Source organism: Dermacentor albipictus, chromosome 8 (genome assembly GCF_038994185.2).
Source record: "Dermacentor albipictus isolate Rhodes 1998 colony chromosome 8, USDA_Dalb.pri_finalv2, whole genome shotgun sequence".
Lineage (NCBI taxonomy): Eukaryota > Metazoa > Arthropoda > Arachnida > Ixodida > Ixodidae > Dermacentor > Dermacentor albipictus.
Window position 1 is genome coordinate 50242264 of NC_091828.1, and position 19418 is coordinate 50261681.

Consider the following 19418-nt stretch of genomic DNA (forward strand, 5'->3'; position numbering starts at 1 on the left):
TTTAACATGGTATAAGTGAGGCCCAAGGCATAAATGGGACTGCGTGCTGTTTTATATGCGTGCTGCGCTTACTGTACAGATCAATAGTAGCGAATCAATAGCCATTTTATTGAAGATGCAAACTGGATCATATCCTAGGGCCAACTCACCGTCAATGAAAACTGTTATACTGGCTTCCTGCACTGTTTATTGATCATGGACTTCTTTTTGAGGTGCGATTGAAGTCCCTCAATATCTTAAACTATGAATTGCAACTGGGACAACGTGTCCATTCATTAGGACCACACTTTTTGTATTTAGCTCTCATCATTGTAAACAGCTTCATAATGAGAGGAACCTCAGACAAAATGCTTATTTTTCCTGGCATCCTTCTTCTGCCTTTTTTGTGAGCACTAACTATGGACATGTAAACAAGGTAATCTTGCATTTATCCTGCCTACAAGTGCCTCTTTTGACATTCATGCCTGTATTGCCTTTTCAGTGCTACTGAACAGTAATGAATCTGAACAGTAATGACGAAAGCATTGTGTGGAAATATGCAAGGTGATCAGGAAATGTAAAATGAGTCATACACCCGAATGTAGCAAACTGTTACAGAGAAAACCCATGCAGGTTTCTCGGAAAGTCTTCACAAACCTACCACATGCTTCAGACTGCTCCTGTGATTCAGATGTCTGCAATAAGACGTAAAAGTAGGTTCTCACGGGCCATCTATTCTCTAGTTCATGAAGTCTTCATTCAAGAGAGCCTCACCATGCCGTAACACGAACCCCCGTACTCATAAATGCATCTTAACTTGAAGCCCATGCTTGACTCGATTTAAATGACGCCTGTCGTGAACACACCAAAAAAAACGCAATGAGCATCTTGGGCGCGTTCACACCATGCGTCATTTATATCAAGTCAAGCATGAGCTTCAAGATGTATTGCTGAATACGGCGTCAAGACTTGATAAAGGTTGCTATTAATTATTTGTCCAATGTTTCAGTTTTCTCATCAAGACTATCTAGCTTTTTCTGAATGCTACCAATTTTTGCTTCATTCTCCTTTTTACCACATGTGCTTCATGGAAATCTCTTTCATCTTTCCATCCCTTCTCCTTTCCCATGCTGTTGGCCAACGTGCAGGTGTCGTCTATGCGCTAGACAGTTACGATGTGGTCAGCAGGCTTTGGATTTCTCTGTCAACCAATTTCTCTCTTTGCTTTTGTGATCAAGTCTGCCTGACCCTTAGATTACTGTATACAATGAAAACAAAGCCTTTTTTTTTTCACGAAATGGGCAAGCACTTGCATCTCTTGCAAAGGATCTTCCAGTAAAGTTTCTCGTTCCTGCAGTCACACTGAACATGCACGTCCATTATAATTTTTATGTATCTAAAACGCACCGCCAGAAAGAGTAACCAAAAGGAGCTATATTTTCAGATAACACTTGTGGCTAAGAAAGCAAACCAAGACCAATTATGGATGGTCTCCATTTTTTCTTTTTCAACATGCAAGGAGCATTGTGCACACAACTCACAAGCATAAAGGCAGCACATATGAGCCATGATGCCTCAATGGCGCCCATGTCTGATCACCCAAAGGAAGGCAGGCCAAACATAAAACTTGTTTTTTGGAAATTCCGTTTATTATAGCTAAAATTTTATCTTGAAAACACAAAAAGTAGTCTTCATTTCGAGACCGTGCAACCTCTGGCTGTAATTTGCAGAGCATGAAAACATGAAAATATACTAAATTGAAATGGCAACAGCAAAGAAACACTGGCTTCCATCTTCTGGAATGCAGAAGAGAGTGACACTGTACATGGTAATCCAAAGTATGGACCCAACTTGGTCGTAGCATACATGCTCTGTGCTGATGTAACTTTAATTAGAACTGAAGTGTGGCATCCACTACTCGCCTGTGTCGTCAAAGGCCATTTCATGTTGCCAAACATTCTTTATCCGCTACCTGAAAAGATTACATTACACCATGAAGATGACAAAGCTCACATGCATTAAAGGTAAATTGGTTGGCTATCTTGTCTCCCACACAACTCCGCCAAATACTTGCAATTAGTGTAAGTATGCTAGTTCCTTGCACTGTTTCCCATAACATCTTTGTTGAAGGTACTGGGTAACAATATCTCAATCACTTCACAAACTGTGGTGATTATTGTTAATTTTTAAAGCGAACAGCTTTATTTGCCTCTCGACAGCACATGGCATAATTTGTTTAATGTAAAAGGTTGAAGCAGTTCATCGGCATGTGCTTCACAATGTACCTTGCAAAGATTCCTCATTAACAAATATACTGTTTCGAGAGTTTTCATTTCAGTTTGCTGACACAATGACAAGAGACAGGAGGGAAGCTATGAAGCTGCTTGTCTCTCCACACCAAAAGCCAGCACCTATAGACTCTGCTAAACATGTACTTCTCAAAATCTGGCTACTCCTTGACCAATCTGTGCAAAAATGTTAAATACGTGAGTCAGAAGTTATGTCAATCAGGCTGCTGCCACTCAAAGGGCAAAGCTCCTTGAAACAGCAAAGCTCAAAAAAGAAGGAAAGAAGAGCACGTGTGAATGTTTCATGCTTTATAATGTAGAATAAAGATTTCACCAATGCCAGGAATGACACGCATCAGTGCCAGCAGGATGATGATGATGATGAAAAACTTTATTTATCCCTCTTTAAAGGGAAGGGGGCAATGGAATAGAGGGTGGGGGAGGAACTACTTGAAGTAGGCCTCCTTTATCCTCTCAGCCCACTCCAGGATGGCCTCCTGAAGATCGGGCCTGGAGCTGCGCAAGGCAGCCTCCCACTGCTCCTCACTACATATTAATTGCTTGAGGAAAGGGGGAAGGGGGTGCTTAGGGCACCCCCACATGATGTGGTTTAAGTCTGCTTTGGGAGAGACACAGAATTTACAAGAGGGAGAAAGGTAAATGGCGGGATGAATGCGGTGGAGGAGGTAAGGGGACGGAAAGGTGCGAGTCTGCAGCTGTCGCCACAGAACTTCACACCTACGCGGGGATTTGCCCATGAGTGGCGGAAAGGTTAAGCGGTCTAATCGGTAGTGTGCGCAGATGTCGTGGTAAGTAATAAGTCGATCCCGCGCTGTAAACGGTGCCTCCTCCGTGGCGAGGTCCGACACATCTGATGCCTGAGCCCGGACAGTAAATCCTCGGGCACAGGCATGAGCCGCCTCGTTTCCGGCAAGGCCCGCATGCGCGGGAGTCCAGATTAATGCCACAGTTTGCTGGAAAGGATGGGCCAAGAGGAGAGAAAGGGCTGGCTTAGAGACCCTACCCGCTCCGAAGTTATGTATGGCTGCTTTGGAGTCGCTAACGATAACTGATGAATTTGGAATTGTGAGGGCCAGGGCTATGGCCGCTTCCTCCGCCTCCTCCGAGGAAGAGCCAGGAATGGAGGCGGCCGCAGCGACCTGGCCGTGAGAATTAATGACTGATATTGCGTAATGATTTCTGTTCCCATATTCGGCGGCATCAACATAGAGCACGTCTTTAGAGGTGGAGAATTGTTTTTGGAGAGCCTTTGCTCGCTGCCTCCTGCGCTGTTTGTGATGCACAGGGTGCATGTTTTTAGGAAGTGGGGGGATGCAGAGGTTTTCGTGTATGTGATGTGGAATGGTGTATTTAGTCTTGATGATGGGTGCCGGAGTGATAGAAAGAGTTTGTAGAATGTGTCGACCTGTTGCGGTGTTAGAAAGTCTGCTATATTGGGATGTGAGGTGGGCTTCTGTGAGTTCAGTAAGTGTGTTGAAAGTTCCAGTAAGCATTAGCCTTTCAGTGGAGGTACGTATGGGGACTCCCAGAGCGAATTTATATATTTTGCGTAAAAGAGTGTCGATCTTATCTGATTCTGATTTAAGGAAATGTAGATATGGTGTTGCGAATGTAATCTTGCTGATGACGAAGGCCTGAATCAAGCGGAGAAGTTCGGCCTCCTTTAGTCCGCCATGTTTATTGGAGACTCGCCCTAGAAGGCGCAGGGTGTGATCGACTGTGGTGTGGAGTGTATGTAGGGTATATGTGTTGAGCCGGTTGCTTTGAATGTGTAAACCGAGCACCCGGAGCCTGTCCACTCTAGTAACAGGGATGTGGTTTAGGATTACCTCTATACTAGACATGTGTTTTCCTGCCCCCCGGTGGGATGGTAGAAGCAGCAGCTCAGATTTTTGAGGGGAGCATGTGAGATTCATAGCCCCGGCATGAGCCACGACGGCGTCTGCTGCGGCCTGTAGGGTGTCTTGAATCTCTCCATCAGAACCGCCAGTCGTCCAAAGAGTGATATCATCGGCGTAGAGTGAAAATTTGAGCTCGGGAATAGACCGCAATGCTTGCGCCATCGGCATCATAGAAAGATTAAAAAGAAAAGGGGACAGCACAGAGCCTTGGGGCGTGCCGTAGCTACCTAAATCGTATGAAAGGGATTGCTCTGTGCCTATGTGTATCGTTGCGGTACGGTTGGATAAAAAGGTACATATGTACTCATATGTCTTTCCGCCAACCCCAATGAGATTAAGCTCTCGGAGGATGGCGGAATGTGAAACGTTATTGAAAGCTCCGTGGAGGTCCAGACTGAGAATTGCTTGCGTATCTAGACTGCTATTAGGTGTAATGATGTCATGCTTCATTCGAAGCATGATATCTTGGCATGAGAGAGATTTTCGAAAACCTACCATTTCTGATGGATAAAGATTGTTGTCCTCCATGTATTTACTGAGCCGGTTGAGGATGACGTGTTCGAGTGTTTTACCTAGACAAGAGGTTAGTGATATAGGCCTGAGATTAGAAATGTTGAGTGGTTTGTTTGGCTTTGGGATAAAAATTACCCTGGCATCTTTCCACGAGCTAGGGAGGGTGCCTGTGTCAAAGCAGTGATTGAAGTACGCCGTAATGGCTGTGACAGAGTTGTCGTCTAGATTGCGGAGTATTTTGTTGTTAATAAGGTCGGGGCCTGGTGCTGACATTGTGCGCAGGGTGGCGAGGGCATGGCGAACCGACGATGTTGCCAGCAGGAACATCGTCTTGAGAATGGCTCCTTGATTTGGATTACATATTTCAACTAACAATTCTGCTGTATCGATTTACAGGTTGTATTTATGAAATCAGCAGCAATTCTGCTCGTACAGTTTGAGAAATACGCCAGAATTGATGCATGGTTCTTTCACATAAGAATTTGAAGGATAAATTCTAGGAAGCGTTACAAAGGCAGAAACAGTGTTCGAAGGTGTCAGAATGAGGGCCATGAAATGAGGTCCTTGATTAACTGAACAGTGCCGCTGCTGCAGACATTTTAAGCATGAAATGCTTTTAGCTCCTGTTGTCAGCCACCTCCAATGAACCAAAAGCCAGAGCCATTATCCTGGCACTCAAACCAGCTCATCCGGGCAAACAGTCAAGACTGCAATAAATATGCTAGTTACTTCCCAAACATGTTACAAAAAATATTGCTTCCGAGTTCTAAATATTTGCTCACAATATCACTCAAGCTGTAACTTCTAGTACACTGAAGTTTTATTTGTCGCTTCTAATAGCGACATTCTGAGGCAGATACAAGGCACTGTACACTTGATTGTCATTTTTTGGCACTGAGACACAGTTGCTTGTGCTCTTTTCAATGCCAGCAGTCTGCGAGGTCTACGGCACATATGGTGGACCGAGACGAGACTTGCAATGGGGTTCTGTCTTCGACAGGAAACTTGCTTCCATATGGACCAGTGTACAGTTGCGTGATGCAGTGGGGTGGGGTGTGCCGTTGCAAATGTGCGCTACACCCATTTTAAGATGGTGGCTGGTATCATCTACAATCAATCTGCTTTGTCGGCAGCCATTTCATCTACTCTCGATTACAGGAGAGCCAGTATTTTTTAGTGTCACCAGAACAGCCTGAAAATGCTCATACAAAATTCTCCAAACAGTGCAAGCGCTTCCGAGCTTTTTTAGTCTGTACATTCCAGCTATCTGAAATGAATCCAAGAAAGTAGTGGATGTTAAGGATATGATCATAGAGCTATGGCATATTACTTCGAGGTAGATGAAGTGGTACACGAAGGTGTCCTGTGTATTCTATTTCAGTGATAACATCATAGTGAACTGCTGGATAGTGTTCAGAAGAGATGCCGCGCTAGTGCGGCCAGCATCAAGTGCAATCAAAACGCAGCTTTGCTGTTGTTCAAAGCAGATATTGCATTCGCCCTACAGTAGAAAGGAAACGATGCAACACCTTCAAGAAGGCAGTCCCCAAACAGCGAAAAAAAAAAAAAGGTTGGAGGACACTTAAGCTGCGCCTTTAAGAGTGGAACACGATAGCATTAAAAGAGCCGTGGCTGCTTCTCACGCTTCCGGGCAGCTGCAGCTTATGCTTTTGTAATGTTTCGCTGGAAATGCTGCTGGCAAACGCTATGCACGAAGGCGAGCTTTCTGGGGCGTGCCACTCCTACGACAGACCTGAAATGGCAGCTGGAAAAGGGGTTTGTGTTTGAGTTTCCGCGCAACAGAATTATGTTTTCTCGCATATTCAAATTACAATCAAACGCTATCATGTCTCAAAGTTGTGTGCAAGTCACATTTTATGAATTTTTGACACATCCTACTTTGAGAATTTTAATTAGTTCAGTAACGCCTATATGCCACATCGAGGGCCTGCATGAATCGGGATGCACGGTTCGAAATTAATTTTCTCATATGGAAAAGGTCACCAACACCACTGCTGGATTTTCAGCGACACGGGGCCCTGAACGCTATGGCTGTTAATACTATTGTGGATCAGTTCCAGGCCAACAGCACATGTGCCATGCACACACACAAAAAAAAAGCAGATGCACGTGGGCACTTCCCAAACATTTTTTTACAATAAAGGCAGAGGAAAAGCCTTCGCTGCTAAGGCATCAGATGAGTAATGTGTAAAACATGCAATATAAAGCTTAATTGTACACCCGACGACTACATTGTAACGTAGATTGGAGACAGAGTCTTGCAAAATATACGCTTCTCTTTAATGACGGGCCAGAACAAGAGCGTGCAGCTTACGCACTTCATCGTCTTTCGTGGCACCGACCTTTGCGCGTGCCGTCCTGCGGTGCGGGAGCCCCACATCTTTGTGTCGATTGCCTCCCATGAGAAGAACGACCGTACTCAGTTGCGTCAAAAAGTTATTTCAGCTACATAAGAAATGGAGCTCCTCAGGTGCATCTCAGCATTCAGGTATGCGCATAGTATGGTTTCATGAGCACTACACGAACAGCTTCAGCGGGAGGACGACGACGGAGTGAACTGGGGTCAGAATTGCAGGGGACCACTTCGTAGGTCACATCACTGAGGCGGCGTGTAACCTTGTAGGGACCAAAATACTGGCGGATCAACTTTTCTGAGAGTCCACGGTGGCGCACGGGTGTCCAGACCCACACGCAGCCGCCGGTATTGTAATGGATGTCGCGTCGACCCTGGTTGTATCGAAGGGTGGCGGTATGCTGTTGGCTCCGGATCGCTGCCGAGCAAGCTGGCGTGCCTTTTCGGCTCTTTGTACGAACTCTTCTACGTGTTCACTGGTCGGGCTATTATCAGCCATAGGTAGCATGGCGTCAAGTGTTGACCTGACGTGGCGCCCATATACAAGTTCGAACAGCGTAAACTGTGTAGTCTCCTGTATAGCAGCGTTATACCTGAAAGTCACATAGGGCAAGATCGCGTCCCACGTCTTGTGCTCTACGTCGACATACGTGGAGAGCATATCAGCCAGTGTTCTGTTCAGACGTTCCATTATTCCATTGGTTTGAGGGTGATATGCAGTGTTCTTGCGGTGAAAGCTATGCATCAGCTGCAGAACATCCTGCATAAGTTCCGCTGTAAATGCTGTACCGCGGTCAGTGATGAGAACAGACGGTGCACCATGTCGTAGGACGATGTGGCGTACAAAGAACTTGGCCACTTCATATAAATTTACTTGCGAAATAGCTTCGGTTTCGGCGTACCAGGTTAAGTAGTCGGTAGCAACGACTATCCATCTGTTGCGCGAAGAGGTCACTGGGAATGGCCCAAGTAGATCCATTCCTATTTGTTGGAACGGTGCTTGAGGAAGGTCCACAGGATGGAGAAAGCCAGTCGGTTTAACTGGTGCTTTCTTGCGGCGCTGACAATCATGACAGGTCTTCATGTACCGTTGCACAGAAGAATAAAGCCGAGGCCAGTAATACTTCTGTCGTATCCTTGCCTAAAGTCTTGGCGAATCCCAGGTGTCCCGCGCATGGCTCATGATGGCAGGCTCGCAAAATGTCGTGGCGTAGCGCCGATGGCACGACAAGGAGGTACGTATTGGGGCCGCTTCCACCATTTTTCCTGTAAAGGACGTTGTTGTGCAAGTAGTATGATGATAAGCCGCGCATGAGCAAGCAGGGTAAAACACCTTCAACTCCTTGGAGGTGTTCGATCTGCGGCAGCAGCTCAGCATCAGTGCGCTGGTGCTCAGCCGTCTTTATGGCGTCGATAACTAATGTGGCGACAAATGGCAAGTCATGGTCAGGGTCCAATAAGGTCGTAGGGAATGGTGCACGTGACAAACAGTCAGCGTCACTGTGCTTCCTGCCAGAACGGTAGACAACTGTAATATCATACTCTTGTAAGCGAAGGCTCCAATGGGCTAGTTTGCCTGAAGGATCCTTGAGGTTGGCAAGCCAGCACAGGGCGTGGTTGATCGCTGACAGCGTTAAAGGGTCTACCGTACAAGTAGGGTCAGAATTTACCAATTGCCCACACAACCGCTAAGCATTCTTTTTCAGTGGTTGAGTAGTTTTTCTCAGCCTTGGTGAGACTGCGGCTTGCATAAGCAACGGGGCATTCCGCCCCAGCTTGCAACTGCATAAGCGCCGAGACTCGCATTGCTGGCATCAGTATGGATTTCAGTGTCAGCGTCTTCGTTGAAATGAGCAAGTATTAAGGCCTCTTGCAAACGCTTGCGCAATTCATTGAACGACTGCTGCTGCTCGTCCGCCCAAATGCAAGGCGCATCATCGCATGTAAGCCCTGTCAGAGGCTCAGCAATTCTCGAGAAGCCCTTGACGAAGCGCCCATAATATGCGCACAAACTAAGGAAGCGTTGGACAGCCTTCTTGTCTGTGGGTGGTGAAAACTAACTTGTCGGGGTCTGGTCGGACGCCTTGAGGACCAACGACATGGCCAAAAAATTTGAGCTCTTGGAACCCAAAGTAGCATTTTTCAGGCTTGATGGTGAGGCCAGCAGTATGGATCGCAGTGAGGACACCCTCGAGTCATGCGAAATGTTCGTCATACGTGCTCGAGAACACAATGACATCGTCCAAGTATACGAGGCAGGTTTGCCATTTGAGTTCAGCAAGCACGGTATCCATCGTCCGCTGAAAGGTGGCAGGTGCGAAACAGAGACCGAAGGGGAGAACTTTGAACTCATAAAGCCCATGAGGTGTCACAAATGCTGTTTTTTCACGACCCTGTTCATCAACTTCGATTTGCCAATATCCTGATTTAAGATCCAACGAAGAAAAAAACTTGGCATGTTGTAGACGATCCAATGCGTCGTCGATGCGTAGCAATGAATAAACATCACGTTTGGTGACACGGTTCAACTTTCTGTAATCTCCACAGAAGCATAGTGTGTTGTCTTTCTTTCTAACACTACAGGGGAGGCCCACGGGCTGGTGGATGGCTGGATCACGTCGTCTTGGAGCATCTCTTTCACCTGATGCTTGATCGCTTGCCTTTCCACTGGAGACCCTCTGTAAGGATGCTGACGGACAGGACGTGCAGACTCGTCCGTAATAATGCGGTGCTTTGTGATGGACTTGCGCCGCACTTTGGATGACGTTGGAAAACAGTCCACAAATTCATTCGCGAGACTCAGTAGACGGTCTTTCTGATGGTCTGGCAGAGCGGCGTTAACGTGAATCCATTCTTTTAGGCTGGGGAACCCAGATTGCCGAGACAATGCGGATTCCAATGTGGCAATGTCCGTAACGTTAGTGATTTCGTGAAGAAATGAGCTCAGTTCAGCCATATCGTTCCTCGCGGTACATGCCAATACTCGTTGCTAAAGCTTGTTAGCAAAACAACTGAACATTTGTTTTGCACCTGAAGAAGCCCTCTGGCTATACAAATGTGGTGCTCAAGAAGCAGGGGCATGTTTGCTTCAGCAATTCCTTCGGCGGCGTCCTCCATGTCGCATTGGACAAGGGTAAGCACGCTGCTCTTGGGTGGCAACATGATGTGATCATCAGTTACGCGAAGCGCGATGTCACGGTGGTCGTCATTACTGTTCACTATGGCTTGCGTAGTAGTGAAGCTGACTCTAGACTCTTGCAGGTCGATAATGGCACCGTTCGCCTGAAGGAAATCCATGCCGAGTATAAGGTCCTTTGAACATTCAGGAAGATTCACGAAGTCGCCGATGTACGTGAAGCCCCGAATGTTGACTCGTGCCGTGCACCGACCCATTGGAGTTATGAGATGCCCTCCAGCAGCACGGGATCTGAGTTTCGGTCCATTGCGTGGAAACTTTGTTCAGTATACGCGCGAGATTCTGGCTCATAACAGACGTGTCCGCACCCGTGTCAATTAACGCCGTGACCTCGTGGTCATCTGTGGTAACTGGTATGTCGCAGGATACTGACACAGAAGTACACTGCTTTCTCTGTGTCTAAATTACGTCATATAGCGGTCGTTGCAGTGGAGGATCTTCAGCGTTCGCAACATCAGCGACCTCACCTCCGCAGGTCGCTGGACTCAGTTTTCCCGGGAGGCTGGGCTGAGTGAGCGACGTCTCGTTGCTCTCAGCTTGAATAGGGGCTGGAAGACCTATTGCGGGCGGGTGATGGTGACCGGGGTTCACGGAATCGTGGGGCAAACGAGGTCCAGGCATCCGCGAGGTATGCTTCAATCTCCAGGGCGCATTCAGTATTGCGCGGGCACGGCACATTCAGTGAAAATTCACGGAGCCCAGCTCGTTGGTAGGGACATGCCCTGTAGAGGTGATCGGCTTCACCGCAATGAAAACACAAGGGCCTCCGGTCTGCGGAGCGCCATACGTCGCTCTTGCGAGGTGGGTGTGTTTCAGCCATGAATGGTGTGCAACGAGGCGAGTGGCTTGTTCAACAGCGCGCACACCAAGAAGGTCCAGGACGTCGCTCACATCGCAAAAAATCGGGGACAACGAACTTCGTGCAGCTTCCGTATACGACATGCGAGGTTGTGGCTGCCGTACCTTGTGCTGTGATGTCTCGCTTCGCTCTGGGACTTGGACTGCCTGCCCGATTTCCTCCCGGACGACCTCAGCCAGAGCAGGTCGCTGTACCGATGCTGGAGCCACATGAAGCTTTTGAAGCTCTTCGTGAACGATAAGCCTAATGAGCTCCCACAAGGCATTGATATTGTCCAGGGATATAGCGAGAGAGTCACGCGATAGGGTTGACACGTCGCGGTTCTGCCTTGTTCGCTGCTGCAGTGCCTTTTCCATCTATACGGCTTCCGCGAGTAACTCTGCAACAATATTTGGTGGGTTGCGTATTAGGGCACTGAATAACTCTAGCTCGACACTGCGCATCAAATTCCTTAGCTTCTTTTCTTCCGGCATGGACGGATCCGCGCGTCAGAAAAGTCGGCACATATCTTTGAGAAACATTGCGACGGTTTCCTTCGGCCTCTGTACTCTTGCCTGAATTGCAGATTCAGCTCACTCCTTGCGATCGAGGCTGGCGTATGTGCCGATTAGCTGCCGTTGGAATTCGTCCCATGTCGATAGGGCCCTGCCTCACGCTTCTCAAACCAGGTCCGTGCATAGTCCTTGAGGGCAAAGTAGGCGTTGCGTAGCTTGCGCTCTGTAGTCCAGCCGTTGAATTCTGCGACACGCTCAAAGTGATCGAGCCAGTCCTCTACATCCTCAAAGGTGTCCCCATGGAAGGATGTGGGGATTCGCGGCTGGTTCAGGACGACCTCGGTCGGGGCAGTCGAGAAAGAAGGTGGAACCAATGTATTCATCCTTCTGACTTGATTGCGTAGAGGCTCGTGCTCAGGCGGCAGTCCTTGAAGTCGGCAGCTTTCCGTACCTGCACAGGAGTCAGTTTGACCAGACTTCGTACTGGGCTTGTAGACGGTGTTCGATCTGGGAGTGGTAGCACGTACCCCACACCTCCACCAGAAAAATGTAACGTAGATTGGAGACGGAGTCTTGCAAAATGTATGCTTCTCTTTAATGGCGGGGCAGAAAAAGAGCGTGCAGCTTACGCACTTCATCGTCTTTCGTGGCGCCGACCTTTGCGCGCGCTGTTTTGCAGTGCAGGAGCCCCACACCTTTGTGTCAATATGCACAAATTGCACGCAGAATTGACGTCGACTTGGGGTGAAGGTCGCTTTCCGAGTTCTGCCTGGTGTTGTCTACAGGGAACAAACGCATTGGTGAAGAAGCTTAAACAAACATTTTTCGTTGTCCTTCACTGTCTTTAGTCTCTGTGTATTTTCTACATATCCACCAAACCTAAATGTTTTCCTTAGGGTTTTTCATGTTTCATCCCTAACAGTTAGCGCCCATTACAGCGTTGAAGATGTTTGCATGCTTTTTTCTTCTACGCAAAGCACTTAAAGAAGAGCCATCCTGTCAGCCACCTAGGTCTACTCCTTTTGCTCAACTACATTTTTTAGCCCAATGATGAGAAAGACTTCTCTAGCATACCTGAAGGTCATGAAGAAGTAGAACAGGATTACCGGCTGCATGAGATATTTGAAGACATACTAATGATTTTTTTTCCAGACAAGATTCGAAACATGAGTTCCAAATTTATGAGCTTTCTTTTACCATTTTTTATAAGGCTATTGAGTAAAACCATCTTCATCCTCAATTACTGACTGAATTCATCTTTGATAGCAGCAACATTCTTGTATCATATAGCGTGTGTTGATGTTGGGCAGTGCTTCCACAATAACAGCCTTTAGGGAGTTTTTATCTATGTGTAGCTGTTCGTTAGTCTCCTTCCCAGTAACTCCCACCATACATAGTGGCATGCAGATTGAAGTATTTGGAATTAGGGATGCTACATCGAGGTTGATGTGGCTTCAAAAATTTACCACCGGACACTCGTGAGCCATGCAGATGTTGTGGAAGCAAATAAATTATATAGGGTGGTGCCTAATGACATTGTGCCCAAAAAGCTTTACTATGTCACCTGGGGGTGCTTGGCTAAGGCCATAATTGGCTTTTGAGGGTTCTCACTCGTATCACCCCCTAACTCCTGGAGGAACTCAACCTTTTGAATGGCACCTTGCCACAGGCATCAGTTATTTCTTTTTGTTAGAAATGATAATTAGACACGATTTCTTGTCTCACCCTGAAAACAATGTGGTTCGTGACATTTCGAGAAGGTGGTGACCTCCAAGTTACTGTGGTCAGTGTGTAAGGCGACTAGCACAACATAAAGTTACATCTCGTGCATCAGGCAGAATGCTGCTATTTCCAAATAAATTTGCTAAATAGGTCACAGAGGTGATTGTGAAGCTGAAGTCGAGTGCTTAGACAGATTGAGAATGTTAATGGTTGTGGAGATTCAAAGCCGCATCTTCAAATACTTTGCACAGCTTGCATGACAATGTTGAAACTGGAGCCTGTGTCCTGTGCACTAATATTTCACTGTTTTGTATGGCTACCTTTATAGAAGATGAAAGCCAAGCTTTTTTAGGTTTAAGACTGGTTTTACGACAGCTATGACAGAGCCAACTCCTTGGTGCACGCTTATGGTAGTGGTGACGAAGCCATCAGGAGCACTCCACACTTTTATGGATTACACAAAAACTGAACAAGCAAGCCCTATGAGCATCATATCCAATTCCTGCAGTAGAGCATACTGTTCAGATATTACGAGTCACAGCTTGGTGTATGAAAAATTGATGCCCAAATTCAGGGTTTTGGCAAATCCCTGAGAAATTACAGAAAGTTCTTGACCACCTTTACAGCACCGTTCCGTTGGTTTCGCTTTAACTGCTCATGCGATTTGGTATCTGGTGTGCCCCAGATCAAACACAATGGTATATGAAGGATATTCATCCAGAACTTATATGTGTTGCTTGTCATATGGTCGAGGTTATCAGTTGGTGCTCAACTAAACAGCAACACAACGAACTCTGCAGTACATTTGAGGGCACCCACTGTATAAGAGCTGCCATCCACAAAGAGATATGTAAGTTTGGCATCACAATAATATTCTACTTGGGGCACATGAACGAAAACGAGCTCAAAGCTGTCACAGACATGCCAAGACCATCCTCCAGAACTACTCCTGCTAATGGGCATGACCACCTATCTAGGTTTATTCGCTCCTAACATGACAAAGAAGGTGCGCGATTGTTTCATTGCACCCGCAGAAGTCACAAAGTGGGTTGTCGGACATTCCGATAAGAAAGGAGTACGCATTTGAAAATGCTACTCCAAGCCATAGACGAACTAGAAGGGTACAGTCGCGTCGTGGAAGTTCGGGCGGAATACGGAGTTGAAAAGTAGGGTTCAGGGTATGAAGTCATGCACTTGTGAAATCGGATGAATTCCACTGAGCTAATGTCAGGTCGTTTGCCAGTACGGCAAGTTTTTTCGCTGCGTCGGCTCTCGAAAGAGAAGATCAGAGAAGTACACCATCGCATAGTTGACGAAGGACACAATATCATATATCAGTGGTTGCCTAGTCACTGTGGCATACACGGCAATGATCAAGCAGACGCAGCTGCCCGATCTGCCCATGACGGTGTCAGGTGCGTTGTCATGTGAAGGAGAATAACAGGCACCACAAGGGCCTACCAAGATTGAAGGCTATGCATGCTGCCTCTCCCCACCTTCTTTACAAGAACTGAAGAAAGAACAAGTGCTAGATTAATGCTGCTGCCAACTTTGCATTTTCACTCGAAAGAGCTGGACAAGGTGTTGCAAACTCTGAAAGAATTCTGGCTTTACAAGGACAATGTAGTCTAAGACATGTTGATATTTTGGCAATAAAACCATCGCGCCCAAGAAGCTACAGGAGCTTACCCACCCAGCACTTCTCACTTGAAGGCCACTTTGGAATCAATAAATGCCTAGCAAGATGACAAAGTACTGCATCATAAATACATACAAACAGCAAATGTCTTCAAGTCATGTCGTACATGCTAGCACCACAGGGCTAAGAGAAGGGTGACACTCCTGCAATTGAGATTCTGAGAAAAGCTGTTGCAGAAGTTCACTATGGACATATTTTCTATTGGAGGGGTGTGGTGGTTCATCGTCACAAAATACTAGTAAGGGTATCCTGAGCTAGTACTGGCTAGTTTGACAGGACCTGTGATTGCGACTCGATGCTTCTTTGTTTTCACAAGGCGTGCAATAGTGTAGTGGTCTTGAACCACAACAAACTGTAGCTTGCAAAAGGGCGCAGCTCGCTGTTTGCAGAATTCATAAGAATTCCAACAAATGGCGTGTAGTCCACGCTACCACCAGCGCAATGATCTCACAGAAGCCACCGTAAACTCATCCAAGAACTCCCTTGAAACGTCAGGTGATGCCTACAAGACACACGATTATAGACTGAGCCTTCTGAAAAATAGCTTCTCGCTAGTGCAAATGCTTACGAGCCAAAGGCTTAGGACTACAGTACACTTCCAGCTACTGCAGACAGCTTCTTTCCACAATTCCCGGACCAGAGGAAAATGAAAGTGCATGAGCAAAAGTGCTGGCAGAAACAGAAAACTTACTCTGATGTTGGGCATGGCATACAAGATCTACCCAATTTGTATCCAGACATTAATGTCCGAGTAGTTGACCTGGAAAATGCAGGCACACTTCAGCAGCCAGGAGATTAGCCCAGGTGATAGTGGATAGACACGGACAAAAGGACCATTCATCTCAAACAGGACACAACGAGTGCCACTGCCTCTGGCTGCATAATCAAGGATTCGATGAAAGTTCGGCTGGTCAGGCATGGAAACAAAACAAAAAAACGTGATCTAAGAAATAATAGTCACACGACTATTATTTGCCGAGCATGCGCAGGAACATAGTCACAAGATTGACTGGAACAATGCCACTGTTGTGGCCAAAGAAAAGAACATGTCATCCTGGCGGCTGCTAGATTCGCTAATCGTTCAATTGACGCCAGCTACGATGAACCGGACACCAGGGACTATGCCTGCCATTCACGCATATTCATTATGTCACATGCTGGCTACATACGTGACGATTTCCTGTCCAACTCAGTGAACGAGGAACCCTTGTGTAGTTCCGAAACGTCGGGTTATACATCAGACTTGGTCAGTGACCGTGAACCCCCCTTCATGCCTCTGGCTAGGGGAGAAGAACACAAGCAGCTACACGACTGTACCAAAGAGGTTCCGTTTTGTAGAGATCCTGGGCACCAACACCATAGAAGTGGACAATGCATAACACCAGCTAAGCAGTAAGCAACATGACCCTTTTTATACAGGGAAGGATGTGCTACAAAGATGCTCGTACTACTGTAACGCTAATGTGCATGCTTGTAGAAAATGATCACAATAAAAAACTCACCTCTTGCCTAGTGCTCAATGTTGAGGCTACCATTCTTAATCACAATTACTTTATTTCACCTAGCTAACAGTTTGTCAAATCTCAACGAGGTTTTAATAAGAATCTTGTCTCGACTACCCGAAATGCCAATCTGTGTAGTAGTGTTACACAGTGTTGGGTTCAAATCTGCCATAATCATGAATCCGAATGAACTTGCCCACATTTCAGTTATTCTGCAAAATTATTTGGGATCACTTCATTGCTTCTATATGCACTGAGGCAATCACAGCTGTGAAACACATTTAGGTTGTACTGAAGATGTCAAAGACCATGTAACATATGTGCTGAAAGGAGCAATGACAATTTACGGCATTGACAGATGCCGTTCAGATGAGCGTTGCTGTGCCAGTAGAAATTGCTGCTTTGACAATGGCTAAACTTGAGACAGAATACCATGAGGCAAAGTGAAAAGAGAACAAAGGTGCATTTTTCAGCTACATCACCTCATTGCTTCAATGCCCATGCATTTGATAATTCATTCATACAATGCGACGGCCTAGGCAAAGCCACGTTTGGATGAACCAATGTCTGCTTTTAAACATAACAAAATTCCACTTTTTCACGCACTAACGAACAACTGGCAGGTTTGAAGATTTACGAGTGTCAAGAAATATTGAATCTGTCATTCATGTGTTTACACTTTGTCTCATTCTTCGTATGATCAAGTGTATGCTTGAAAGCGCAGACACTACTGCTGGCTTGCTAGCTAAACGCACTTTAAAGTGGCAGCAGGTGATAGAAATCTTCGAGCATTGGTCTATAAAAACGCTCGCGTAGATTTCGCGGTATGCTCATGCGCTTTCAGTGCAATGCACTGCGTGACACCTGCCTGTCAGGCCGAGCAGGAGAGCGCCAAGGGACGAAACACCAAATTGTTCATTTGGCATTGTAAATACGTATGTCTCTGTTATAGTGTGCCTGTACATACACTTCGACGACGGCAATGATGCCACCGCTTGCAACAGTCGGCCAATTTAAAGAACGTGTCACAGCGTTCGCTTTCCATGTGTACAATCTAACACATCGAGTCTCTTCTTTCATGCGGAAGCAGCCTTCTGGATCTAAAAACATTGATATCGCGAACGCATCAGAACAAACGGGCAGTAGTGCGCATGAGGTTAAAATCGTAGTCCGCAAAATATGGGCTATAAATAACGGCTCAAACACGTTACAGATGGGTGTCAATTTAAGGCGTGCAGTGCATTTAAAGCGCACTTTCAGCGAGAACTTCAGGCGGCGTGAAAAATGATGCCTAAGCATGCATAAGTTACACAAAAAAATTATGTACGTCCCAGACGAGTTGAAAGTGGTCGCGGCCTTACCTTACCTGTCTATGTGAATGACAGGTGCAGCCTCTGAGCTTCTATACGATCTCTATTCGGTATTGCATTGGGTACAAGAAAGAGTTATTACGCCGAAATATAAGGAACAGCTGGGGATAACCAAAAAAGCTGAGATGTACCATTGAAGCTCCCATGCTATGCACACATCCAATTGACAGGAAGCCGCCATGGCACATTTTGACTACCGGAAATAGGTGGCGCTTAGAGCCTTAGAATTAGAGTTGCATTAAAGAATGTTGAAACCATAGAGTTTCTATGGTTGAAACAGTTTTTCGTTTAAAATATTCTACGTGGTGCTTATCTTCATTGCAAGTTTTTGTTTTCGTCCCTTGTCCAGAGCACGACCTACTGAACTACAGACCTGCACAGATCTCCCTCCTCCAGCACGCCTGGTCTAGTTCGCCCCTTTTGCCGCTAGGGAAAGAACGTACGAGCAGAGTGGCGCTAGTCATAACCTGTTCGCTGTCGTCTGCTTCTGCGATCTGTTCAGCGCTTGTCTTGCAATTTCGGCAGGCACAAAGCGCTTGTTTGGGCGGTAAATGAATAAATTCACAAATATACAAAAGAACACATATTTGCGAATGCTTTGCGTTTGAATAGTGAAACTAGAAGAGGATGAGCGGTGCAAGAAATGTAAACAACGAGCATACGTGGCCGCTGCAATGCTAGATCAACGGCATAAATTTCGCTTTCCTAGCCTCCTTAAGAGACTGGAAAAATTGTTTAAAAAGATTCATAGGATAATCTAGCTTTCTTTAGTTGATTACAGACAGCCTAATGTCGTAGATGACATTAGGATTTACTACTGTGTGCCGTAGTGAAAGGAAGATGATCTGGTAAAAGTATAGTAAAAGTATTCACTAGTAAGTCCTCCACCCGATATGTGCAATAGTCTGATCGATTCTGTTTCAAGGGAAGGTGAGCATACCTTGTTTTTAATATCGTTGGATGTGTAGCTCAGTAGAAAGCTTGCAAAAAATTAAGCGATCCCAGTGCTTTAAAACGTGCTGCAGTGCAGGCCTTAAAAATCGTGTCACGGAACTCTTTTCAAACTGTAAAGCTAGCTTTTCCGCGTAGTACGGCGGCAGCATAACGGTGGTGCTGAAGATACGTACGCAGTGAAGCTGTATGCGTAATTCACTTTTTGAACTCGTGACGCATTCACGGACAACTTTTAAGAGTTAAAATGAGTGGTAATCGTTCTGTCGTCGAACATTACGGTGGCTTCAAGTTTCTAAAGAGCGCAGACGCGAATTTTACAACGTGTACAATGAAACTGTTGGGTACGTTGCGAACTCTATACACAATGCGACCAATCAAATACACGATACACTCACGACCGATCAAAGCCTTGTGACATCTCTGTCACTGTGTTACCAAAAATCGTCAACTAGAGAAGCAGTTCGTCGCAACACAACAGCTGCCGTACTACTTACAACGCCGCACAACAGCCCACCTCGTAGCAGACGAACAGGTTATAAAAGCGCC

At 46.2% G+C, this 19418-nt stretch overlaps 1 long non-coding RNA gene across 1 annotated transcript; it reads right to left on the reverse strand.

Annotated features, from left to right (window-relative positions):
- Positions 1 to 1606: 1606 nt before the first annotated feature.
- Positions 1607 to 6795, reverse strand: LOC135902642 (uncharacterized). Its single transcript, XR_011507894.1, has 2 exons — positions 6346 to 6795; positions 1607 to 1951 (listed from the first exon to the last, which is right to left on the reverse strand). It is a non-coding gene; the product is annotated as an uncharacterized lncRNA (long non-coding RNA).
- Positions 6796 to 19418: the final 12623 nt, after the last annotated feature.